This window comes from Sus scrofa, chromosome 6 (assembly GCF_054392235.1).
Source record: "Sus scrofa isolate SSC_HxYL_T2T_F1_AM1 chromosome 6, Sscrofa_HxYL_maternal_Yorkshire_Landrace_v2.0, whole genome shotgun sequence".
Taxonomy (NCBI): Eukaryota; Metazoa; Chordata; class Mammalia; order Artiodactyla; family Suidae; genus Sus; species Sus scrofa.
In genome coordinates, this window is record NC_139388.1 from 163,968,657 (window position 1) to 163,980,957 (window position 12,301).

Genomic DNA, 12,301 nt, shown 5'->3' on the forward strand with positions numbered 1-12,301 from the left:
CCTGTCATTTCTGAGTTCACAGTCTTTTTTTTTTTTTTTTGCTTTTTAGGGCTGCACTTGCAGCATATGGAAGTTCCCAGGCCAGGGGTCTAATCTGAGCTACAGCTGCTGGCTTACATCACAGCCATAGCAATGCCAGGTCAGAGCCAAGTCTGCAACCTACACGGCAGCTCATGGCGACACCTGCTCCTCAACCCAAGGAGCAAGGCCAGGGATCGGACTTGCGTCCTCATAGATTCTCGTTGGGTTCATTAGCAGTGAGCTACAATAGGAACTCCATGAGCTCACAGTCTAAATAGTGATCATTTCCCGAGCATCTACCGTGTGGCAGAAGCTCTAATTCTCTCAACACCCTTCTAAGGCAGTTTTTATTCTCACTCTTTTTCAGACCTACTGAAGCCCAGATAGGGCGGCTTGTAAAGAGACATAGACCCAGCAAGTAGTACAGCTGGGATTAAAATTTAGTTCTGCCTGCTCCTAATCCCTCTTTCCTCTGTCTAAGGCTGCCTGTCATCCAGATGTTGAAGATTCTTTGCAGTCTCTGGGAGATTCCCCAAATAGCACCCAAAGCCCTTCTGGGCACCCAGCAGATGCTTGTGAACATAGTTGAATGGCTGAGGTCAGCTTCAGGAGGACGTGTCTCCCGGCAGCACACGCTGTGCTCCAGGGTTCTCTCCAGCCTGGGCTGTGTGCAGGGCCCAGAACATGCTGAGGTCAGAGCTCACTGCGCACATGACCAGCTGAACTGCCTGGGCTGGGGCTCCCTGAGGGAACTTGAAACCCGGCTGGGTTCCATCAGCTCCAAGAATAGCAGCAGCTGACCCTACTCTCCCTGAGCCGGTGCGCTCCGATCAGGTTCCAGGAGGCCCCGGCAGGCTCTGGCTGTCAGTGGCAGCAAGCTTTGACCTTGAAGCTGCTCTGGGGTAGGGTAATAACAGCCACCTTTATTAAGGGCCTATCGTGTGCGTAGCCCCTCCTAGAGGAGGGAAGTTCCTTGGAGGGAGGTTTAGGGCGTATGGAGCCCATTTTACAGATGAGGAAATTGGGGCTCAGAGAGAGAGAACTTGCCTAAGGTTGCAGTGAATATGAACAGAGCAGGACTTGAGCCTGGTATGCCTTTGCCAGTGACCTTGCTTCTGTGAGAATGGTACTCTGGAGACCTCAGAAGAGTCTTGGGCAGAGGCGACAAGTGACATCAGCTTTCAAAGAATTGTTATTCCTGCAAAGTGGGGCCCATGTGCTTAGAAACGCAGGATTTGAGAGCCAGCAGAGATCCCCATTCACTAGAGCCTATTTCCTCATCTGTAAAATGAGAATCACACACACACACAGCAGGTGAATAAGCATAAGCATAGACTTTGGAGCCAGGCAGGATTAGAATCCTGGCTCTGGTGTTTCCTAATGATAAGACCTTGGACAAACCACACCCCGGCCTCTCTGAGCCTGTTTCCTCAGTCATCTGTTCCACACATAGCTTCTGAGCACCTACTGTGTGCCAGACATTGTTCTAGCAACTGGGATACATCCGTGAAAAAAGAAGGCAAAGAATCATAAAATTTTAAAAAGAAAAAAGCAGACAAAAATCACTACCTGTCAAGTTTGTGTTTAGAGTTCTAGAAAAATACCTTATAGGATTGTCATGGGGGTTAAAAGGAGGAATATACAGTGGGGTCATATATCTGGTAATATAATGCTGTCTGGAATATCAGTAGTCAGTTTAATGATATGATTATTCTAGTGTGAACTTGCCCGGTCAGTATTCAGTGAAAAAATATTTCATGTGATACTGAATTCAACCATTTCATTTAATAGGTAAAGAAACTGACACCAGAGAGCATGTGGAATGCCTCCGGTTGTCTAGCAAGGCAGTGGTAAGTTCCCAGTTCCTAGTCAGATGTTTGTACCACCATCTACTAAACCAGAGGGCTGTCTGACAGAGGGAGCCAAGGAGGGAGGGGGAGAGACGGCATCTTTCAGCCAGTGAGGTTCAAGGTCCGTTCAAATCTTGGTAGACTCCAGACCCAAGTGGGCTCTAACCCTCTTGGTACCAAATGCTTCCTGTATTTCTCAGGTGTGCCAGGAGCTTCCCAGGCTCCATAAGGACACATGATAGGATGGGCTGTGGGGGTGGGGGGCATGGGGGGCATGAAGAGCTGAAGATGCAGGGCGCTGTTCCAGGGAGGCTTCATGGACGTGCCACCTATGTATTTGCACAGGGCCCCATACTCAGGTTAATGCTCTGCTATTACTGCCTTCAAATTCTTTTTTTTTTTTTTTTTTGTCTTTTTAGGTCCGCACCTGCGGCACATGAAAGTTCCCAGGCCAGGGGTCAATTCGGAGCTGCAGCTGCTAGCCTATACCACAGCCACAGCAACACCAGATCTGAGCTGCATCTGCGACCTACACCACAGCTCATAGCAACACCGGATCCTTAACCCACTGAGCGAGGCCAGGGATGGAACCCGCAACCTCACAGTTCCTAGTCGGATTCATTTCCACTCTGCCACAACGGGAACTCCACTGTCTTGAAATTCTTAATTTTTGAACAAGGGGCCTTGCATTTTCACTTTCATTCCATGATACTCCACACAGTTTGTAGTTCATTTGTATAGGTGCTGTGCTCTGGGGTGGGAGGCAGTCACCCCTAACCTGCAGTGGCCCTGGGACTTGTCAGAGACGTGTCAATCCTCTGGGCCAATGGCTGAGTCACCAGCAGAACAAGAAGCCAGGCCAAGTCTCACCATAACAGGTCTGACCTGTGACTGCGAATCTCTTAAGAGGCTGTAACCAGGCAAAGGAAAGACCAGCTCTAAGGAGGTTCTAGGGGTAGAATAGGAAACCACAGAGAAGGGGCATGACCTGAGGGACATTTCCGATCAGTGTGAGAAAGGCTTTTCTCATAGTCAAAATGTAACCCTAATATGTAAGATATACCTCAATAAAATTGTTAAAATATAATCATAATACTGGCAGTTAACATTCGCTAGGTGTTTACATAAATATGCAAGGAATTGTGCTGAGCACCTCACTGAAAATATAGAGGCTGGAGTTGCTGCTGTGGCTCAACGGGATTGGCAGCATCTATGCAGCACCAGGACTCAGGTTCAATCCCTGGCCTGGCACAGTGTGTTAAAGGATCAGGTGTTGTTACAGCTGCATCGGCATAAGTTGCAACTGCAGCTCAGATATAGAACTCCATATGCTGTGGGCGGCCAGAAAAGAAGAGAAAATATAGAGGATAGCAGAGTGGTCACGAATACAGGCTCTAGAGCCATACAGCCTAGGTTCAATCCTGGCTCCACCACTTATTGGCTGTGTGACTTGGGGCAAGTTGGTTGACCTCTCTGTGCCTCCCTGTCATCATTTGGAAAATGGTGATAAGAATGGTACTTATTTCCTGACATTATTGTTATTAAATAAATTTACATGTAGAAAACACTCGAACAGTGTTTGACATATACTTGTATCTAAGTGTTTGTTAGTTATTGTTCTAGTTAATTCTCAAGACAGTCCTATATAATATAGGTATTATTTAGCACTATTCTCATTTAAATAGATATGTAAAATGAGCCTTAGGAAAGATCTGTAGCTTGTTAACCAGTGTTGGTAAGTTGGAGCTAGGATTTGGTCAGTAATCAAGGAAGTTTCAACTTCCACCTTAGGAGTTAGGTCAGGCTTCACGACCATTAGCCCACTGCTTAGACCAGAGTAGGTATCTAGTTGGTTTTTATTAAATTAATCAATCAATTATTATTCTTTTCATTTCTGAGATATTAAGCCTCTGGGAAATGTGTGCTTTGCTGGAAGAGGATTCAGGAACCCAGTTGTCTTAGATTTCTTAACCAGTCCTTGGCCTCTGCATAATTATCAAGCATGAATTAATTGCCCATGGGCATTGCCCAAGCTCAGTCTCATCATTCCTCTGGACTTTGAATTTAGCACTGTTGCTTACTAACCCTGGTCTCTCACATCTGCAAAGCATTTTGCATTGTGCAGGCCTCTGAACTGATCCCAGCCCGCCAGGGCTACCTGCCCCAGGGCCAAAGCAGACTGCATGGGAACGGGTATGCACTCTGGACACATCCGGGAGCTTGGTGGTTCCTGCTCTCTGGGTGGCATCTGGGGATCTTCTAAGGCAAGGAGTGGACTGACAGAGGCCAGCAGAGCCTCACCAGAGTGTTTACCGCCACTCACGCTTAATTAAGATCCTGAATTCAGAACCAGTGCTCGGGGATGATTGTCTGAAGGCAGGTCCTCAGCCTCTCTAGTCTTAGAAAGTATCCCTCCATGAAGTTCCAACTACAGAGGGCTGGGGCCCTAAAACACCCCTGCCACAGGATATCTTTCCCCCCAGTTGCCCAGCTTATACCCAGGATTACTGTAGGCCAGAAATCAGTAGAGTGCCACGTCTCTATATTAGCATAAGAGCAAGCACTCACTCTGTGTTGGGTGTTAAGTGCTTTGTAAACATTAACTCTTTCAATTCTCTCACAAGCCCTAGGAGGTAGGTCCTGTTTTTTATTTAACTTGCTGGGAATATAAAGGGAGATGGAAAGAGAAAGCCTAATAACATAGTAAATGTTTCACTCACTCAGCCTATGCAGCAGGATGAGTGTGTCGTGTGGGCTAAGTCTGCTGTTTCCTCCGTCCGGTATCAGTGCCTGTGTGCCTCAGACACACTGCGTGTGATTCTAGTATTTCTTGCTCCCAAGTAAGCCAATCCCTTCGTGAGATACCTCACCAAAGAAACAGCAGTCTGTTCCATTGCTAGAGGTCAAATTGGCTCTGCTGATAAGAGGTGGCTCTGTACTCTACTTGATGGGTGATTGAAAGCCTTTCCCAAGATAATTTTAATGACACACAATTTTTTAGAACCTTAGCCCAGATAAGTTGAACTTTTAACTTGCAAATAAGGTGACCAACCATCTCAGTTTGTCTGGGACGAAGGGGGTTCCTTGGATATGAGACTTTGAGTGCCAAAACCGAGCAAGTCCCAGGAGAAGTACAACGAGTTGGTCTCTCTCTATCACATAAAGCATCTCTGAGGCTGTTGAGGCCATGGTCCACTATATCATTCTTTATGAGGCTCTCAGGAGAAATTCTTATCTGGTCTTCATACCAAGAATAGTTGTATGTTCTCCTGGGGAGTAAGTGGTTTGTTTTTATTTCATGAACACAGTGAACTGTGTAAGTGAACAGGTTTCCCTTTTTGTCTTGGCTGCTGGAAGTCTTAGAGCTAAATACACGGGACACAAATTTAGCTGTGCGGGTCACTATGTTCTGCACTTTTTGCATCATTCCAAGCTCCACTTTGTCCCTGGCGTGTTTCTCTCAATCTTATCTGGTCCTGTCTTCAGCTTAATGACCCTGTTTTACTTAAATGTCTTTCTGGATTAGGGTAGGGTAAAATCGAACAGGTCTTAGAGTCTACCTTGCTGATAGTCATTGAAAAGCTGCAATGTCTGCAAAGTTTAGGTATACGTATTTATTCTGGGGAGAATGAGCATGGATTTTATTTTTTTAAAGGAGTCTGTGCTCCCTCAAAATATTAAGAGCCATTGGTATAAGCGAACAAAGAAACAAATAAATGCTTTTAGTAGATGGAAGTTGCAAGGTTGAAAGTTTCAATTATAGCTCATAATGGTATTTAAAAAAAATTTATTTTGTCTCAGGCTAGAGGTCGAGTCCAAGCTGCAGTTGCCGGCCTACGCCACAGCCACAGCAACTCAGGATCCGAGCTGCATCTCCGACCGACACCACGGCTCATAGCTCATGGCAACCCCGGATTCCAGACCCACTGAGCAAGGCCAGGGATTGAAACTGCATCCTCATGGATACTAGTCGGATTCACTTCTCCTGCACCACAACAGGAACTCCCTAAAAATTTTTTTAAGAAGTTCCCTTCGTGGCTCAGCAGTTAACTAACCCTACTAGGATCCATGAGGATGCGTGTTTGATCCCTCACGCATCCTCGTGGGTTAAGGATCTGGCACTGCTGTGAGCTATGGTGTAGGTTGCAGATGAAGCTCGGATCCTGCATTGCAGTGACTGTGGTGTAGGCTGGCAACTGTATAGCTCCGATTAAACTCCTAGCCTGGGAACCACCATATGCTGCAAGTGTGGCCCTAAAAAGAAAAAAAAAAATTTAGGTAAAGTATAGTTGATTTACAATGTTGTGCCACTTTCTGCTATATAGCAAAGTGACTCAGTTATGTGTGTGTGTATTCTTTTTTATATTCTTTCCCATCATGGTCTATCCCAGGATATAATAGTATTTTTAAATGTTGGAGTGATGGAATAGAGGAATGTTGATGGAGCAGAACCCATCATGGGTTGGCAGAGAGAGGAATGCTGGTAGAATAGACCCCGCCTTAATTACGGCAGGGTGAAAAATGTGGTGTCCTGGAATATTAGTGTGTGAGAATATTAGAATTTCTGGAATGTGGATGTAATTGGGTTCCTAGAACACCTCCTTCTAGATGTCCTGGCATCTTCCTTGCTTAGTTGTAGCTTAGCGTTGGGCTTCTGTTTGATTCAGCCTCTAAATCTTCCACATCTCCTACTTAAGAGCCCAGTGAAGGCGCCATTGGTGGCTTGAGCCTTGTGCTAATGGGCATCTGGCTGGCTCATTCTGTCAGTTGCACACTGAGATGCCTGTTCCTTGCTGGCTTTGCCTGTTCTCTGTTAAGATATATCTCAAGTACCTCGCAGACTCAGGACCCCAGTAGTCTACCTGGCCCACCTCTGAGTCTTCAGTGCTTGTCTCAGGGCCTGCCCAGAGGCCCTGCCAAGACTATGGCTACTCTAGAGTGGCCTGGCTGAACTACTTGGCAGAAGGCCCACTGCAGATGGGGCTCTCAGGACTGGAGTTCAGCTTCTGGGAGTAAGGCTGAAGGCAGCTCAGGATCTTTGGAATTGGTCATGAGCAGGGGAAGCTGGGTCGGAGTAAGTTGAGGGTGGGGGAAGTTGAGGCTCCATTACCAGAGGAACTTGATCTAAAGGCTGAATCCAGGAGTGGATTAGGACAGAGACTGCTTTTCCTTAATCTGGAGTTGAGGTTGGAAATGGAGAAGGAGTTGAGGTGAGGGCTGGGTTCTTAAATGTTCTTTCCTCCTATTCTCCACCCATTCATTCACTAGCTAACATTTGCTGAGGCTTCTCTGTGGTGGACCTGTCCATACCCTGGAGTTGACCGTCTGTGACGGAGGAGAACGGCACCTAGACGGCGACAACCCAGCGTGGTCAGGGCTGTGACGTAGGGCAATTTTAGGGGCTGCAGGAGTCCGAACAGTGTTTCTGGAGGAATGCTGTCTAGCTGACTCTGGAGTCAGGATGCTGTTGGGGGGCATCTGTATGGTGGGAAGTCTACCTCAAGGGCCAAGACACATGGCAATTCCCCAGCATCTAGGCGTGGGCCTCAGATCAAAGTGCTGATGATTGCAGACTGTCCAGATCTTTGGGCCCATAAGTTTGATCTGTGCAGGTCTAATCTAATTGCTTCAGACTCCTCTCCCCAGCTATTCCAATAACTGACAAATTTAAGTTTGTTGCAATCAGTTCCAACCAGGAGAAGATAACTGACCCTTTTTTGTGTGTGTCTTTTTAGGGCTGCCCCCTGCAGCATATGAAGGTTCCCAGGCTAGGAGTCAAATTGGAGCTATAGCCACTGGCCTACACCACAGCCATAGCAATGCCAGATCCGAGCCATGTCTGCGACCTACACCATAGCTCATGGCAACACCGGATCCTTAAACCACTGAGCGAGGCCAGGGATTGAACCTGCATCCTTGTGAGTACTCATCAGATTCATTTCCTCTGAGCTATGACATGAACTCCGTTTTAAAATTTGTTTTGTTTTGAGATAATTGGCTCTTAACATCTAGAGACATTTCCTGATATGAGAGAATAGGATATTCTGGAGGTGCAAAGCCTCCTACCTCCCAGCCATCCTGCGACCATGCCCACACCTTAGCCCAACAGCTGGGAGGTCCATGTCTTCCCCCGCTGTGTGTCTCAGTTACATTAACTTTAAAATGAGCTCCAGGAGTTCCCGTTGTGGCGCAGTGGTTAACGAATCCGACTAGGAACCATGAGGTTGCGGGTTCGGTCCCTGGCCTTGCTCAGTGGGTTAACGATCCGGCGTTGCCGTGAACTGTGGTGTAGGTTGCAGACGCGGCTCAGATCCCGCATTGCTGTGGCTCTGGCGTAGGCCGGTGGCTACAGCTCCGATTCAACCCCTAGCCTGGGAACCTCCATATGCCGCGGGAGCGGCCCAAGAAATAGCAACAACAACAAAAGACAAAAAAGACAAAAAGAAAAAAATAAAATAAAATAAAATGAGCTCCATAGTGTGTGGCGAGGACTCGGGAAAATGGAAATCAGGGAAGCTGCATTCAAACCCTGGCCCTTGAATGAGGCTTCATAGACGGCACAGTGTGTGGTTGGGGAAGGCATTTCCTCTCCCTAGGCCTCAGATTTCCCATCAGTGAAAGGGGGAAAGATGCAAAGATTGCTAAGGCCTCTTCCTGCCCCGACATTCTGTGTCTGCGTTGAATCTTGGATGCCCAGCTTTCAGCCTGCTTCTTCTTCTTTTTTTTTTTTTTTTTGGCTTTTGCTTTTTAGGGCCACACACGTGGCATATGAAAGTTCCCAAGTTAGGGATCAAATCGGAGCTGTAGCTGCTGGCCTATGCCACAGCCACAGCCACAGCAACTCGGGATCTGAGCCGTGTCTGCGACCTACACCACAGCTCATGGCAATGCCAGATCCTTAACCCACTGAGCAAGGCCAAGGATCGAACCCAAAACCTCATGGTTACTAGTTGAATTTGTTTCCACTGCGCCACAACGGGAACTCCTCAGCCTGCTTCTTTGAAATCGGACTATGAAAGCAGGAGACCTAGACATGATTCAGGCTCTGATTTGCTCTGTGAGCTTGGGACAATCACCAGGCCTGTCTGAGTCCCGTTTTCTCATTTGACGTTACTCTCATTCAACTGAGATAAGGCCTGTTTCACAGGCTTTCGTGAGGCTCTAATGAGCTAAAAGCATCACGATAAATGGTGATGGTGGTCGTTGTGACGAGGAGCCTGTGATGATGATCTGTCTGCATAGCAGTCAGTCTCTTGGAATAAATTCCAATTATGCATGTAACCGGAAAGTGAGGGGTCAGCTCCAGAGTCATAGGGAATAGGAACAAGATTTTAAAAGCCTTCCTCATAGCTGAGCTATTGCCAAAAAGGAAAGGGAATTAATCCTTGCTGACTACCCCCATCCATTTGTGTCTTAAATTCCTGTGCGGTGGGTGTTAGTGTACCCACCTATTAGCTGGGTGGGCAGTAAATAAACCCTTCAGAGACTCAGTCTTTCATCTGTAAAGTGTATTATTACCTGACCCAAGATGGCCGAAGGCTCTAGTGGACATGACTACTTTTGGCTGCTCAGCATCCCAACATTTTGCCAGTTGGGAGGAATTCCAAGCGACATGGAAGCTGAAGGGGGCAGCTGCCCTTCCCCTGCTGCATGTGAGTCTGGGCTGGGCCAAGCTGGTGGGAGCCTGGCCTGATGGGAGTTAGAGGAGGTGAGGACCGCCAGAGATGACTTCAGAAGGAGACTGCAGTGGGGACAAGAGCCCCGCATTGGTGGGGAGTCTGTCCTAAACAGTTCCTATGGCAGAACTCTGGCTGTGCCCAGCTTCCTCTGGCTCCTGTCCAGCTGCCCAGTCTCCCTGTCATTTCAGTGAGCCATCCCGTAGCCTTTGGATAAAGCTCATATTTGCCTAGTTTTGCCGGAGATGGTTTCAGTTGTTTGCAGCAGAGAATCTTAACTGGGGTGGAGTAAGTCTTGTAACATGGCAGATACAGTGCCCAGGATATGGTAAACACTCAAAAAAACTACACACACACATACACACACACACACACACACAGAAACTAAGGTTCAGGGAAGTAAAATAACCTGCCTGAGGTCACACAGCAGTGGTGCTGGTATGGGACTGACTATGAATGTCTTAGTGATACAATGTATTTATGTATCACTTTCCCTCACGTATTATTGTTGAACAGTTTGTCGTTGATACACTGGTTCAAAAGCCTAAAACACCCCCATGAGGCCCACAGGACCAGAGTACTCTTTTTAAATAGAGAGGAAGGTACTACTTCACTGTGACCCTGTAAACAGTAGAGACCTGGAACTCGTGTGCCCAGGACTGGTGCTCTGGTGGTGTCTACACACGTGAAGTCCCATGTCCATGCGCTGCTGTATCCTGTGAAGCAGCCCCATCTGAATCCATTGATACCTGGTACATGAGCGACCTGGGGTGAGTTGTCAGCTGCATCCGAGGCCAGCAGTGAGGGGAACACCACGTACCAGAACCTACAGAAAGGAATGCACCTTGAGCCACTGTGCTGATCTCAGGGGTGAGGGAGTAAAGGTCTTTGGGGTACAGGGTGAGGGTGGGGAGGTGGAGTCATTTAGTGTTGGCTAAATGGCTTAATTGGGCCTCATGGGAGAAAATAACGTGATGAATATGGATCATACAAGCATCGAGGCCCCAACAAAAGCTGGCTGGAGGAAGGGTGAGGAACTGAAGACCGGTCTAATGGAATTAGGCTAAGGCTGCATGGGGTGGGCCCAGAAGGCGGACAGCAGGGACAGCCACGCTGCCCTGGGGGCCTAAGAACATCTTGCCGACCTGGGTCTCCATCCCTTCTTGGCCTTCAGACCTTGACTTCACACTTTTATGGAATCAGAGGTCAGAACCACAGGATTCTAGGATTAGTGTCAAGCTCAGGATTCTAGAATCATAGACGTTTAGCCTCACATATGTTAGTCGTAGAAAATTTTGGAACCTAATTGTTTGACAATTGGAGACCCTTGGAGAAAATTTAGGCGCTCCTTCTCCAACCTCCTTTTAATAACAATAAATAACATCTGTTGAACATATCACAACTTCCAAAGTCCTTTCCCATCAGGGCAGCCATCACCCTGCAGTGGGTGGTATTCTACCTTCAAGTTAAGTCATGTGCAGAAGATCAAACCGAGCCAGTTGGGACTGGAACCCAGCTTTGCAGAATAAATTCTATTTTTCATATGCCAAAGTTTTGATACCCTTGTCTTCAAGAGTTGTAGAAACACTTTTAACTATTGGTATAATGTGTCCAAATTTTTGGAGGTTTGTTGTGTAAATTCTGCACGGTCACGTACCATTTTTCTTAATGCATTCTGGCATGCTGCATTGCTCTCAAATGTGATTATCCTTGTTGCATCAGCATAATCAGGGCTGGTACATTCTGCGATAGCTTTTTGGCAGGTTTTATCATCCAGCACTATTTTCAGTGAACAAAGGACTTAAACAACATATCCAAGAATAGATTTAAAGTCGCTAATGTAAAGACTGAACTTCACGTCACTCTAGGTTTAGTCAGAACATGTTCTGATCTTCTTAGAATAAAAAGTTAAACTACCAAAAATGCAGAAAGAAGAGAAAAGAGGAGGTAAACCTCCCTGGGTAGGAGCACATAAGGCCACCCAGAAGGATGGTCGCGGGGAGGGAGGGGTGTGCTCGCTCGCAGAGGAAAGCTGTGTTTATGATTCCACAGGCGAAGAGGCTGTTGGTCGGTAACTTGGGGCAAAACCCTGCCTTCTCTGGGCCGCAGCTTGCCCCCCATTTTACATGCGGAGAATAATTCATGTCCTGGGAAAGTGGGGGAATGTATCAGCCCTGGGGGAGATCTGCAGCCACCGGAGAAGGAGCGGAGAGAGGGGGAAGGGGGAGGGGGGAGGAGCAGCAGGGAGCTGCTAGGGGCTTGTGGTCTCCATGGTAACACCCGGCAGCCAGGAGAGGAGGCGGGGTTTGAGAATCCTCAGCAGGAGATTTTGAAAATGAAGGTTTCACAAAGAAAGCTCCCCGTTCCCTGGAGAAAGGCCTTCTTGGAGATGGAGCTCTACACTCAAACAGCCCTCGGGGCCGAGGGCACTTAGTTTCTTACCCCATGTTACAGCCCCGGGGGACAGGTCCAGAGAGAGATCCAGGTCCCCAGCAAGTCACTGGAAGGGCAGACCTTCTAACTGAGCTGTCCTGACCCCTGATCCAGGCTCCTTTCTGTACCAGAATGCTGTTTCTCTGAACCTTGGTCTCCCCATCTGTACAATGTGACAGTTGAAAGGAGTGGGTTTCCAAGGGTCCTCTGAGCTCTGAGTGTTGGGTCAGACTCCTAGCAAATGCACCAGAGATGGTGAACACTAAGATGAGGGTCACACAGTTTGTGAGGCTTGGCTGGCTTGTCTCTTGGTCCCCCACC